The following is a 15,497-nucleotide window of genomic DNA, read 5'->3' on the forward strand; positions in this document are numbered from 1 at the left end:
TTCTTGTTGATTAATGCAGTGTTGTCAATAATACCCTGATAAAAAGAAACTCCATTCAGACATGGAAGTGTTGGAGAAACTCTGCAGGTTCCATTTATTAAAGATACAACACAGGTCAAAAGGCAGAATTAGAACAAATAAAAGGAAACAAACAGGTCATTAGTGTTAACTAACCTTATACTCTTCTCCTTCATCTATAGGAAGCAAGGGATAAGCAACATTTCGGGCCTGAGCCCTTATTCGAGGTAATGTCAAGCTTGGTCGTAGATTCATAAAGGTCTGGTTCCTATAGATGTTACAGGTGCTGAGTTTCTCCAGCACATACTGCAACCCCAACGACTGCAGACCTTCCTGTTTAACACCATTCAGACATGGAGATGCCCTCTATTTAACTTCCTCTGAGGGCTGCAGAAAATCCCAGCATAGCTGATTGATACAGACTTTGGACATACTTCTGGGAAATGGAACGGCAAGAGCTATTCCCCCTAAATCTTCTGCAGGAGGCGCAAATTAGAATTTACAACTGCTTTGGGTTTCAGTGTCACCAAAGGCTGATGTATATCTGCCACTATACACCTTAATGAAAGCACATGTCCATAGATACCCCATCTTCAACACATTTAATTGCTGCATGTTATTGAACGGTCAAGCCCAATTATAACGTTCAGTGAAATCGTAGTCCTCTTTTCTCAAGAGGCCAGCTGGTTAAACCACATGCCTCTGTATATTTTTATCTGCTTTCGCCATTTTGCTGGTGATGTGCCTGCTTCTGCAAGTGGTTGAAGCTGCACAGTGGAGGCCATTTAAATCTTCTTGCTTGAGGGAGGTGTCCAAACATAGGCGGCAACTTACTCTCTCTAAAGAATTTCCAAGACAAAGAAGGTCAAAGTAGAGGTGTTTTTGTAGACACCTTGAACAAAAACCTTGAGGACCAATGGAGAATGCCTTTATCTAGATAGGTGGCAATAATATGAGGGGCTTCCTACTTTATTAGATGGTCCATCGGCCAGACTCAGTGATCTATTGTAGCAAAATCACAGAAATGCTGGAGGAGCTCACAGCATCAATAAGAGGTAAAGATAGAAGGGTGGCATGGTTAATGTAGTATTAGCGTGATGCTGTTTCAGCTCCAGCGACCCGGACCTGGGTTTGAATCCTGCACTATCTGTAAAGAGTTTGTATATTCTCCCTGTGTCTGTATGGGTTTCCTCCAGGTGCTCTGGTTTCCTCCCATGGTTCAAAATGTATTGGGGTGTAGGTCAATTAGATGTAATTGGGCAACACAGGCTAGTGGGCCAGAAGGGCCTGCTACTGCGCTGTGTGTCTAAATTTAAATTTAAAATTTATATATAACCGATGTTTTGGACCTGAACCCTTCTTCAAGGTGCAGTGAACTGGGATTCACTGGTTGAGTGTTGTGCTGATGGCTGGCCCCGTCTCCTGGCTCCGCCCTCATCTGCCCACATGTAACCCTGGTTTTCTGCCTAAACCCAGAACCCTTCTGAAGACTACTGTTGAATTCTACCCTTAGTTATAAGCTATTAAAAGCTTTTGTTCTCCCTCTAGTCGTGAGAGCATTTATTCACGCGACAATTTTATTAGCTTATTCCCTAACAATGGAAGCGCTGCTCAATCCAGGTATGCTACTAATAGACCCTCTGTCCCCCGACGCAGCTGATGAGTTCACATACTGGCTAGACTGCTTCCAGGCCTACCTGAACGCGACCAGAGACGCCTTCCATACCGATGAACTCAGGATGGACGCGCTTGTTTTGAGGGTAGGAATGAAATGTATGCAGTCATCAGGGACTGAACTGCTATCGAGGCACTGAAGGCTCAGTACCTGAAGTCACAGAACGAGGTCCTAGCGAGGCACTGACTCACTCTATGTCACCAACGGCTAAGAGAGACCATCGATGACTACCTGCTTGATCTGTGGACGGTTGCCAAGAAGTGCAGGAATGAAGCAGCTACGAGCCGCGTTCATGAGGAAGAACAGATCCGGGATATTCTAGTCATGGGGTTTCACTCGAGGTACATGTTGCAGCGACTGCTCCAGTTGGGAAAGAAGGACCTGACTAGTCACGTCGAGCTGGCCAAATCACTGGAACAGGTCAAGCTCGAGAATGACGACCTCGAAGTCAGTGAGCTCGCCCACCCAGGTGAGCCCTTCCAAGGGCCGGCTGCTCCAGCTACCCCTGCTCTAACGGCTGCCGCTTCCCGTGCATTTCTGTGGAAAGAGCCAGCATCCCCGATCTCGTTGCCCGGCAAAAGACTTAGTGTGTTCCAGCTGTGGCAAGAAAGGGCATTGGGTGAGGGTTTGCCACGTGAGGGGAAGCTCAGGGATGTCTGCAGCCTGCACCGCTCCCGGATCTGATTTCATCCCCAAGTAGTCTGCCACGAATTCACTCAAACCCACTTGCTACGTGACACACCAACAGAGATTGGCAGTGGGAAACGACATGGAAAGGCTCGGCGGCTATCTTGCTGCGACTCGAATTCAAACTCGGCGCCATCATTTTTGGAGGAAGAAGGAGGGCAGTCATCTTGCCGCGCCACGAGGTCTACGCTATCTTACCCACGCAGGGAAACCCAGGATGGTGGAGGCCACTCAAGTGAGGAGCTTGGAGTCTCCAGGGACCTAGCCTCGATGGTCCTAGATCAGGACAGACCTCACCAGCTCAGCAACTCCATAGTGACTGTGAAGGTAAATGGACATTCCACTAAATGCCTGATCGACACATGCTCTACTGAAAGCTCCAGCTACCCCTGCTCTAACGGCTGCCGCTTCCCGTGCATTTCTGTGGAAAGAGCCAGCATCCCCGATCTCGTTGCCCGGCAAAAGACTTAGTGTGTTCCAGCTGTGGCAAGAAAGGGCATTGGGTGAGGGTTTGCCACGTGAGGGCAAACCCTCACGACCTGAAGATATATCTTTCCAATTACTTCATATTCCTCATGTCTCATTTGCATTCTACATGTGTTCAAGAACATTGTATAGTACATCTGTCATTTGAAGAGGGGGGGGGGGGGCGAAATTCTGTAAATTTCGCTTGTATATTCTTGATGAATTGTGTGCTCCAGTGTTGTTGGGTCTGGACTTTCTGTGTCACCTTAAAAGTGTGACCTTGGAGTATTCTGGTCCCCTCCCCCATAATGGTTTGGAAGGGAGAGCCCCTAAAATTAGAACCCACATGCAGCCTTTCCATACTAAATATTGACCCCCGTCCCCTCTTCCTGAATCTGTCCCCAGACTGCAAGCCCATTACTACTAAGAGCAGGAGGTACAGTGCAGCTGACCGAGAGTTTATAAAGTCAGAGACTCAACGTCTGCTGGATAAAGGTATCATCGAACACAGTACCAACCCGTGGAGATCTCAAACGATAGTTGTAAAGGGAGGAAAACAAGTCCAGGCTAGTAATTGACTATAGCCAAACTATTAATTGATACACATTCCTGGGCGCATACCCCCCTCCCTTGTATTTTGGACATGGTGAATGATATCGTACACTTTCAGGTCGATTCAATCATTGACCTGAAAGCTGCCTATCATCAGTTCTGAGGATCATCCATATACGGCATTTGAGGCTAACGGTCGTCTCTATAAATTCCAGAGGGTCCCTTTTGGTATTACTAACGGGGTTTCCATCTTCCAGAGGCAAATGGACAAAATGGTGGACGAGTATAGGTTGAAGGCTACCTTCCCCTCCTTCAATAACGTCACCAGCTGTGGCCACAAGGTGGAAGACCATGACGCAAACCTCCAGAGTTTTCTCCACGTGGCGAAAGCCCTTATCCTCACTCATAACTCTGACAAATGCGTGTTCAAGACTAAATGGCTGGCAATCCTTGGCTACGTGGTGGAGAATGACATCATTGGCTTGATCCCATTAGGATGCACCCCCTGTTAGGGCTCCCCATCCCCAGGACCACAAAGGCTTTGAAGAGATGCCTGGGGTTTTTCTCATATTATACCAAGTCGATCCTTCACTATACTGATAAGATTCACCATCTCTCAAAAGCCACTAATTTCGCCCCTCTTGGCTGAAGCCCAAACGGCTTTTAACTACCTTGAGAACTACCTTGCGAAAGCTACCATGCACGCGGTGGATGAGAATGTACCTTTCCAAGTGGAAAGTGAGGCTTCGGAATTAGCCCTGGCTGCTACCCTCAACCAGGTGTATTATCACACAAAATTTGCTTTAGTCTGCCAGCAGCAGAAATTGCTGGGTGCCCCTTATAGTCAGAGCAAGAGAAGCAAAAGAGAGTCACCCAGAGTCACCGAGTGTCTGTGGTCTCGTCCCCAGCGCTCCCGTAGTCTTCGCAGCCACACATGGTTTATTCCAAACCATCGGCAGCCCAAGCTCCAGTTACGAACCTTTGGCAAGAACATGATGCCTTCAGCGTCCTTGGCACCCTCTCGAATCCTGGTTCCGATACCCCTTCAGCCAGTTTTGCATCAGTCGTCAGCAGCCCGCAGCTTATGTTGGTTTCTCACCTCAAGTTGCGACTCCAGCCCCACCATTATGTTTTTTAAATTTAAATTTATATTTAGACATGCAGCACAATAACAGGCCCTTCTTTCGCATGAGCTCATGCCACCCAAATACCCCCAATTAACTAACCCCCGTACGTTCTGAAAGGTTGAAGGAAACCAAAGCATTGGAGGAAACCCACATACACATGGGGAGATCGTACAAATTCCTTACAGACAGTGTTGGATTTGAAATCATATCACTGGCAGTGTAACTGCATTGTGCTAACCGCTATGCCCGATGGTTCACTCTTATCTGCTCCCAGAGTTTTGGAATAATGAATGTGGGCAATGCTAGTATGTTTTAACTATTTAAATAGAGATATTAATCAATTGCATTGCAGGTAACTGGAATCAGGCAAAGAAAAATTGCAGAGTGCTCGCTTCGGCAGCACATATACTAAAATTGGAATGATACAGGGAAGATTAGCATGGCCCCTGCACAAGGATGACATGCAAATTCGTGAAATGTTCCTTTTTTTTAAAAAGAAAAAAAATTGCAGAAATGCTGGAGGAACTCAGCAGATCTCGCAGTGTCCATAAGAGGTAAAGATATATAATGAATATTTCTGGCCTGAGTCCTTCAAGGTATAAATAAAAAGCAGGCAGGTGCCTGATTAAAATGGCTGGGGAGAAGGGAAGATTGGGAAGGGGAATGAATACAGACAAGAGACAAAAGGTGTTAATTGGACATGGAAGGGTGGACAGGAGAGAGCAAAGGTAAGAATTGATAGGAAGAGGGAGGGAGTTGGCTCTGTGAGGTCAGGGAAACACGACCCAGTCTTCATCGAGAGGACAGTGGTGGAGAGAGTCAAGAACTTCAAATTCCTGGGTGCCAACATCTCCGAGGATCTGTTGAGGAGCCTCCATGTCAATGCAAAGAAGGCTCACCCGTGGCTATACTTTGTGAGGTGTTTGAGGAGATTCGGTATCACCGAAGACGTTTGAAAACTTCTATAGGTGGAGCTCATTCTGGCTGGGTGCATCACTGCCTGATATAGAGGTGCCAGCTCTCTGGTCAAGAATAAACTCCAGAGGGTTGTTAACTTGACCTGCGACATCATAGGCACCAGACTCCACTCCATTGAGGACATCCACATGAGGCGGTGTCTTAAAAAAGCAGCCTCTATCCTCAAAGACCCCCACCACCCAAGCCATGCCCTCTTCACTCTGCTACCATTGGGAAAAAGGTACAGGAGCCTAAAGACAAGAACTCAGCGACACAAGGACAGCTTCTTCCCCGCTGCCATCAGGTTCCTGAATAATCACTGAACCAAAGACACTGCCTCACTTTTCACGCTCTATTATTGTTATTTTTATTTTATTTTATTTTTTATAGTAATGTTATAAGATGGTTATAATATGAATGTTTGCCCTAAGATGCTGCCACAAAACACTGAATTTCATGACTTGTTCATGACAATAAATTCTTGTACCCATGGCTCCTCCCTCTTGATTCCCCTAAAAAAAAGTGGCTACGCCATAACGCCTCCCCCAGAACAAGCTCGGGTCTCGAGTCAGCAACATGAGATGTGCATTCTGTTTATGGTATTAAAAGCCTATCACTAGGTAACTTCTAGTCTTTGGAGTTATTGAAAGCGCATCAGGCGTATCTTCTAGAGTATGCTTTTTGCACAAACAATAAGAGGTAATTTTGCCCACCTGCAGGAAAAATAATCTCAGGGTTGTACATGATGTCGTGAAGGTACTCTGACAATAAATCTGAAGTCTGAGAACTTTTTTTAATGGAAAATAATGGAGTGGAGCCACTTTCAAATTCCATCATGGCAGTGGGAGAATTTGAATATAGTTAACTCATTGAACACATCTGAAATAAATCACAATTTGAATTGGATTGTTTCTTGTCACACGTATCGAGATAGAATGAAAAGTTTTGTTTGGCGTGATATCAAGGCATGTCCACTCATACACTAGGCATTGCAATATTGAAAAATAAATAACCAAATAAATAAAACAACAGGTGAGGAAATAGTGCTACAATAAATCAAATCGAACAAGGTGTAGAGGAAAGTACAAAAAGATGGTGCATATACAGTGAAAAACAGTGCGGAGTCATCACCTTTTGCCAGTGAGAGATGCACTTAAAACTCTGGAAAGAAACTCCTTGAATCTAGTTTTCAAGCACATGTAGCTTCTGGCTGATGGAAAAGTGCATAGAGAGTATGATCATGGTGGGAATAGTCAACTACCGTAAATATTTGTGTATAATGTATTTCGTGTATAATGCGACCCCCCCCCCCATTTTTGAGCAGAAAAAGTGAATTTTTTTTACCCCTGTGTATAATACAACCCCCCTCCCCTCGCCCGCCCGATTTGCGCTGCCGTCTCTCCCCCTCGCCCGCCTGAGTCGCGCTGCCATCTCCCCCCCACCCCGCCCAACCTAGTCAATGTAGGCAGCTGCTGATAATCTTACTTATTGTTAAATCTAGCAGAAAAAATTGTTAAAATAATAACTCCCCCCCCCCAACTTTGAGCTTGAATTTCGGTACAAAAGTTTTTGCATTATACACAAATATTTATGGGAATATCTAGCAGTTTTCCGATGCAAAAGGAGGCAGAGACAATGTGGTAAATCACTGTAATGTATAATTTTCTGGTCAAGCATACATGGGCCCCTCTCCACAGGCTCCTGTATAAAAGTGACTGTTCCACAGCCCCCTGCAACTCAGTGCAGGACAACTGAAGAGTAAGTTATGTTCTCAAGTGAATTAAAGACGATTGGTTTCTCCACAATAGTTTCCTGAGTGATTGACAGTACATCAGACAGATTGCAAGATCTTTCTAGGAGCAGAAGTAGGCCCCTTGTACCATCGAGTTTGCTCCGCCATTCTAATCATGAGCTGATCCATCCTCCTAATCAGCCCCACTCCCCGACTTTCTCCCCATAACCCCTGATGCCAGGACTAATGAAATACCTCTCAATCTCTGTCTTAAATACACCAACGACCTCGCTTCAACAGCCGCCTTTGGCAACATGTTCCACAGACTCCTGACCCTCTAACTAAATAAAATTGTCCGCATCTCTGTTTTAAATTGACACCTTTTATCCTGAAGTTGTGCCCTCTTGTCCTAGAATCCCCTACGGTGGGAAACAATCTTGCCATATCTACTCTGTCCAGGCCTTTCAGCATTTGAAATATCTCTATGAGGTCCCCTCTCATCCTTCTGTACTCCCAATAAGTTCAGACTAAGAGCTGAGAAGTGTTCCATGTACACTAACCCTCTGCCGTTGATGGGGTGGGGAGTTTGGGGAGGCTGGTGATGGTGGGAAAGTTGCCCTCTCCCCACCCTTTTACCTGTTGGCCTGTGCTCCTCCCCTGCCCTTCCTCCCTTCTCTCCTCTCCTCTTCCCTCCTTGCCTATTTATTGCTTCTACCTGACAAAGGGCCCAGGTCCAAAACTTTGATTGCCCTTTACTTCCTATGGATGCTTCATGACCTGCTGAGTTTCTCCAGCACACTTCTGTATTGCACTTGAAAAATATAACCAGAGATGCAGGAGGTTTGGTACAATGTGGGTTAAAGCTAATTGACCCTTCTAACAGCGACTGACACATGACTGGACAGGCAGTGCAGCCCCTCAGGAACTGAGCCCTGTGCAGAGAGAATGTTAAAAATAGGTCAGGCCGGCATACTCCATGCTGAGCCATTAACACTCGGAGCTATAGGCTTTCCTGACCATGCATTGCGTCGAGATCAACTTTCAGCATAGCTTCTTGTGATCACTGACCTGCATTCCAAATGATTTCAGAGCTGATGAAAAATGTCAGTTGTGCAAGCTGTGTACCTTCAACTCTTGTGCCATGCACCATGTACCAACGAAAGTACAGTTTTTTTATATCTGTACTTTTTTCTATTCCTTGCACCTCATTTTTGTACTTTTCTCTTTTTCCTTGACTCAACACGCTAATGGCATCTTCTTCCTCGGGAGTTTGCTGAGATTTGGTATGACATTTCAAACCCTGGCAAACTTCTGCAGAGGTGTGGTGGAAAGTGTGCTGACCGGCTGCATCACGAGCTGAGATGGGAACAGCAATACCCTGAGCCTAAAGCCCGGAAAAAGGTTGTGGATACAGCCCAGGACATCACAGGCAAACCCTTCCCCATCCTCAAGAGCATAGGGGGAATGCTGCCGTCGGAGAGCAGCAGCGATCGTCAAGGATCCACGCCACCCAGCACACACTCTGTTCTCGCTGCTGCCATCGGGAAAGAGGTATAGGTGCTACAAGACTCGCACAACCAGGTCCAGGAACAGCTGCTCCCCCTCCACCGTCAGACTCCTCAACGACAAATTCAATCAAAGATTCATTTAAGGACTCTTACTTGGGCACTTTATTGATTTTTTTTCCTCTCTGTATTGCAGTCAGTTTGTGTACATTTCTTTATTTGTTTACAAGTGTACATTGTTACAGTTTTTTCCACCTCCAATAAGTGGTAATTCTGCCTCGATTGCAAGAAAGAGTCTAACGATTGTATGTGATGTCATGCATGTACTCTGACAATAAATTTGAAATCTATTTGTACTCTGACAATAAATTTGAAATCTATTTGAGAGCTGTAACACTGTTCCCTACAATGGTGAGTTGTTCCTTGCTTTTACTCCCATTATGTTTTAGCCCATTTTCAGCAGGTAAAAGCTGAACCTCTCATTACATGGATTAATTGTCTGACGGAGCATTTGAAGATCTATAAGAGGGGTGGCCAACCTTTTAACTTTTCGACAGAGAGCTGCTGGCCCTCTACCTCGCCATCCTCCATTTCTGCTACTTCTTGGATGGGCGACCTTTCAAGGTCTACATGGACCACAGGCTGTTGACGCTTGCATTCTCCAAATCTTCTGACCCGTGGTCTGCCCGCCAGCAGCAACACTTACCTTACGTCTCTGAATTCACTACCTCCATCCGCCACCTCTCGGGCAAAAAGAACGTTGTCGCCAGTGCCCTTTCCAGGCCAGTTGTTCATGTCCTGTCACAAGGCATCAGCTACCATGACCTGGCTCGAGCCCAACAAAACGATCCCAAGATCCACAGATTCAGGACGGCGTTCAGGAGTCTGCAGCTCCGAGACCTCCCACTGGACATCAATGCCATGACTTTACTCTGTGACGTCTCCATGGGCAAACCCTGACCGCTCATCCCTGTGCAATTGTGATGAACAGTTTTCGATATGATACATGGCCTTTCCCATACCTCCATCCGAACGACAATGCGGATGATATCCTCCCGGTTTGTCTGGCAGAAGCAAGTTAGCGAATGGGCAAAAATCTTCATACACTGCCAAACTGCGAAGGTCCAGTGGCACACCAAGGCCCGCCTCCAACAGTTTGACGCACTGACTCGCTGGTTCCAGTATGTCCACCTTGACATAGCGGGCTACTTGCCAATCTTCCAAGGGTCGTGCTACCTGCTCTCAATAATGGACAGATTCACTCGATGCATGGAGGGCATCCCCATCCTGGACGCCACACTTGTGCCAGACTTTTCCTCTTTGCCAGAGTTGGTCTACAGCGAGCCTCTTGTAGTCTCAGGCCAACCTTCTGACACCACCATCTCACTGGAAAGACTGAGAGACAAATTGGGATCACTTGCACCACCACTGCCATCGCGACACTGCCACCCCGCCCTCTGATTACCCCGCAGGTTCAGACACCTGTGACTATGTGTTTGTTCGCAGGGGTGGACACAGGTCACTATGAGGGACCCTACAAGGTGCTCCAGAGAAATGCATCCACTTTCATTCTCGACACCAGGGCCACAGAGGAACTTATCACCCTGGACCGCCACAAACCAGCCCACTTGGACTTGTCAGAGCCGGTAACGGTCCAACCACCAGTACGTAGAGGTTGGCCACTGACAGTGAGACCGATGGCGCCAGTTCTGGTGGGCGGGGGGGGGGAATGTGTGAGGCAGCACACATGATATTAGCGGTGCACTGGGCCCGCTTGTCATGCATGGTCAGTGGGGCAACCGTGGCAAAGATGGCGTTGCGGGTCCTTCTCTTCTGGTGCAGACTGGAAGTACGTGTAAGCACTTACGTTAGTAGGATGTAAGTTCCGGTATGCGAGGGACGAGCTCCGGACGGCCTTGAAGGCTGCAGCATGAACTTCAAAGAAAATCAGTTTGGCTTAACGAGCTCACAGTCTGCTGCCTCAGTTCTTTCTGCTGTGCTCGTACACAATGCACTACAGGTGGACAGTTCAATTCTCCACCTTATGAACTTGACATTTTTAATCTTCCTCCGCTGTTTATTCTTAAACACAAATGCAACGGCACTCTGGTCTGTTAGCCGGGTGTACAACCTGCCAGCCAGATAGTGCCTCCAGTGGTGCCCAGCCTCCACTATAGGCTGTGCTTCCTTCTCGATGGCTGAGTGCCTGAGTTCAGTGCCCGGGAGGGTCAAGGAAAGGAATGCCATGGGCCTGCCTGCTTGGTTCAGCGTGGTGGCCAGGGCAAATTTGGAAGCATTGCTCTTCTCTTGGAAAGGGATAGATTCATCAATGGCGTGCATCCCGCCTTGGAAATCTCATATCTTTAATGCCATCGAAGGCCTTATGGGCCTCCGCCGATGGGGGAAACGTGATGTTCCACAAGGGATGGGCCTTGTCCACATAAATGGGGACATAGTACGAGAAGAACTCCAGGCATCTTTTCAAGGCCTTGAGGTTATGGGGCAGTTGGAGTTCCAGAAGGGGGTGCATGTATTCAGAGTTAGGGCAATGACACCCTGCTCCACCGTGTACCCCATTATTGCCAGACGCGAGGTGCGGAACACACACTTTTTCTGGTTTGAAGTATATAAAGGAGTGGCGAGAATGTGGGGGGGCCAAGAAGTGATAGGGTATTGGGTAGAAGAAGATGGGAGAGGTGGGCCTTTAAACCAGTTGGCTCAACTCAGCTGTGCGAGAACTTGCATATGTATAGTGACCACATCTGAGGAAGAATGCTGTTGCTATGGAGGGAGTTCAACAGATGCAGTCCAGGGATACAGGTCAAATATATGAAAAGAGGTGGGGTCAATTTTCTATCCTCTCATAGCAATCTTAAAATTTGATCAAAACAATTCTGAATTAAGTTAGGGTTATAATAGGGATATTTACTCCTTCATTCCCTTCTTTTAATTTTTTTTAGAGATACAGCACATTAACAGGCCCTTCCGGCCCACAAGCTTGTGTCACCTGCCCAACTGCACCCATGTGACCAATTAACCCACTTACTCTAATATGGGAGGAAACCAGAGCACCTGAAGGAAACCGACGCAGACAGGGGGAGAATGTACAAATTCCTTACAGACAGCGCCGGCTTCAAGCCTGGGCCACTGGTGCTGTAATAGCATTGTAACCATTACGCTAACTGTGCTGCCCTTTTAATATACTTGACATTTAAAAGAACTCCTATATGACCTAATGTAGGGTTATGGGCTGTGAAGGAGGGGAGGGTTAGATTGATATGAAGTAGTTTCATCATGGCTGAAGGACTTGGTCTGTGCTGTTCACCAGAGTTTAGAAGAATGACAAGAGACCTCATAGATACCCACACCATTCTGACAGGACTTGGGAAATTTGATGCAGGAAGTATGTTTCCAACAGTGGGAAATCCAGGACTTGGGGGGGGGGAGGGGTGTCACACTATTACACTATTTAAGAGTGGCGACATGGTTAGCATAGCGGTTAGCGCAACGCTGTTACAGCTCCAGCAACCCGGATCGGGGTTCGAATCTGGCACTGTCTGTACATCGTCCCCTGTGTCTGCAGGTATTCTGGTTTCCTCCCACTGTGTGAAAACATAGAGGGGTTGTAGGTCAATTGGGGGTAATTAGGAGGTTCAGGCTCGAGGTCGGAAAATGTCTGTTACTGTGCAGTATGTCTAAATTTTTAAAAATTTTAAAAATTAAATTTTAATTTAAAATATTAAAAGAACAAGATAAGAAGGTTTCTCTCCATGAGAGTAGTAAGCCTGTGGAATTTTCTAGAGGGAAAGGTTAGATCAGAAAGTGAGGGGACGGGATTAGCGAGTTATACTGAAAGATGTAGATGAGGAAAGAAAGGAGACGTTCAAGTGGGGCTTAAATGTCCGTGTGGACTTCTTGGGCTGAATGGCCTGATTCTTGTGCCATATATAATCCTTGATTCATTGATTACAAAAAATATTGCATCTGCACAGCTCTGGATCCAGAAACCAAGACATGTCTAACGTGCATTAATTATTCTGCAATATATTGTTCAAAAATTCATTGACGAAGCAACTTCAGTTCTTCAAGGAAGAAGTTGAAGGAGTTGCTGGGAATCAAGCTTTGGCGAAGATGATGTATGTAAATTATTTGGCATTACTTTTGCCACTGGACAAATGGGCAGCTGAAGAACTCCATAGATAACTGTTCGGCTGGCACGCTTTCAATTTTCAAACAAAACCACAAATATATAGAATTCTATTTATACTCAGTACGTTTCATTTTCAATCCCTTTTGACCCTCAACACTCATCTCATTGAACTTTAGGCCATGCACCACCAAGTCCGCGATGGTCATGTTCTTCCAGTTACTGTTTCTACGTTCCACAGACCACAGACTTCACTGGGCACAATAATACGAGGCCAGTTGCCTCCAATATTCTACCAGTAAGTTGTTCCTTTTTAAGCAACCTATTTCCGTGTGGTTAAAAATGCAAACAGATTCTTCGATTGGATTGTCAGGTATTCAAAATGCTGTGTTAAAACCAACTAATGACTTCTATTTAATTTTCTTTTCTAATTGTACCCCAAATTCTATCCCGATGGTTTTAGTCTTCTCTCATCGTTGACTTGCAGAATCCTACGTCATTGGAAAGGGCATTAGGCTCATTGTGACTTTGCCAGGTTTACCACAAACCTAACCAGTGTTCCCTATTAACCTTGATGAAGGGATTTGACCCGAAATGCAGATAATTCCTTTTCCTCCCTTTGAATCTCCTTGACCCAACAGCTGGCCACTGTTTCAGATTCCAGCATACATACAGAAATGCTGCTCAATGCCACCTAATTACACCCTCTATTCATCTACAACCTCCAAACATTTCGGAGAGTGGGACGAAACTAGAGGACCCCAAGGAAAGCTTCGCAGACAAGAGGAGAACATACAACCTCTTTATTGGCAGCGCTGAATTTGAACCCGGGTTGCTGCCGCTGTAACAGCGTTGTGCTAACTAGCATCTGCAGTTTCTTGTGTCCCTCATCAATCTACAGCAGATTGGTCAAAAGAACCAAAGACTTGTTGATCCAAACCAAGGCTTTTATTAACTAGAAGACTGGAGCGTATCACAAGTAGGTCGACCAGTCCAGAATGACCTGGTCTGGCTAGGAGCAATCCTTTAAGACCTGCCAGTAGGTGTGGCTACACTCTCAGCCAATCACAGTCATCCTACACTACCATCTGTACATAGACACATTGGTGATAGAATCTGTACTATCACACCTGCCAGGTTTTTTCTTCCCATAACTACCCAATCCTCTTTTGAAAGTAATCACTAATCAGTGATCTGCTTCAACTGTGCTTCCAAATGTTGGATTCCAGATCATTCTGCTGCATAATCACCTTTTCTATTGTCCTTTGCTGTTAAGCCAATCACTTCAAATTTGCGTCTACTGATTTTCAATCCTTTTGCTATTAGAAACAGTTTCTCTTTACTTTCTTGACTCAAACTATTCATGAATTTGATCACCATCATCAGACCTTCTCTGACGTAAACCTTGCTCCTCTTGAAACTTCACCGCCGGCAGCCGTGCTATCAGCTCCATTCCTTCTCCTCAACAAGACTGTCACGTCTGAAAACTAGGCTCCCATCAAACGTAGGTCGGAGAAACCTTTTGTGTGGCCTGCCTCCAGTTATAAGCACTCGATCTCTGGATTCTATGTAGTGAAACACGAATGTCCACAGATGCCGTGATTGTAATAACAGCGCAAAAAAATGATGGAGGAACTCAGCAGCATGCACAGGGGGTAAAGATGCACCGCATTACCGATGTTTTAGGACTGAGCCATACCTCGAAGAAGGGCTCAGGCCCGAAACGTTTTTACCTCCTCTGGATGCTGTGTGACCAACTGAGTACTTCTAGCATTTCTGTTGTTTTACTCTATATTTCATGCACACTACCATCGAACCTTTGGTACCACCTTTAAAGAATGGTGTGCAGTGACCTCGCCACCCTCTGCCACAGACCTTTATGTTCCAGTAGCCCTTTCAAAATTGTAGTCAGCCACAATATGGATTGAGTATCTTTTGTTATGTTTTTAGCTGCTTTGCCTGTCTGTCTATCCTGAAGCCAACTAACTCTCTGCCCAAGTTTGGTGTTATTGGCAACTCCTGAAAATATGCACTTCTTGCACAAGGGTTAACTGTGATGGATTTATTATGTCTATCTTTCGTATTCATATTCTCTTTTTAATTTAATTTAATATATACTAGTGCAGGTGTTTTAAACAAAGTGCCTGTTTTTGTACATCTTGTATATGACACTAAACTCATTACTCATTATTCATTAAATCCAGTCACAATATATCATCAAATTAGACATACTTCATAATACTTAAAATTTCGAAGGAAGCCATTCAGACCATCATGTCCGTGCCAGTGGTGAAAGCAAATCCTATTTCTTTCAGAACCTTGTTCTCTTTCACCTACCCACCAATTCCGCTCTGATCTTCCAACACCAGGAGCAATTAATCTACCAGCCCATGCAGCTTCGGGGTGTTTGAAGGAACTAGAGCACCCAGGGGAAATCCCACATGGAGAATGTGTCAGGCAGCATCCACTAACCAACAGGTTATCCCAGACCAAAATTCAAGGGCAAAGTGGGAATGTGGAAATATAAAACAGGTTGATGAGGAGATCGGGGTGGGGTGGGGGGGAGGGGAGGGGGTGGTGGGGCTGGAGGAGAACCTTCTACACCCAGCTAGTGGTACCTGGAACATACTGC

At 45.9% G+C, this 15,497-nt stretch overlaps 1 non-coding gene across 1 annotated transcript; it reads left to right on the top strand.

Moving 5' to 3' along the window:
• Window positions 1-4,908: 4,908 nt before the first annotated feature.
• LOC138747805 (U6 spliceosomal RNA) lies at window positions 4,909-5,015 on the top strand. The gene has a single exon (XR_011347667.1). It is a non-coding gene; the product is annotated as a U6 spliceosomal RNA (small nuclear RNA).
• Window positions 5,016-15,497: the final 10,482 nt, after the last annotated feature.

Source organism: Narcine bancroftii, chromosome 12 (assembly GCF_036971445.1).
Source record: "Narcine bancroftii isolate sNarBan1 chromosome 12, sNarBan1.hap1, whole genome shotgun sequence".
Taxonomy (NCBI): domain Eukaryota; kingdom Metazoa; phylum Chordata; class Chondrichthyes; order Torpediniformes; family Narcinidae; genus Narcine; species Narcine bancroftii.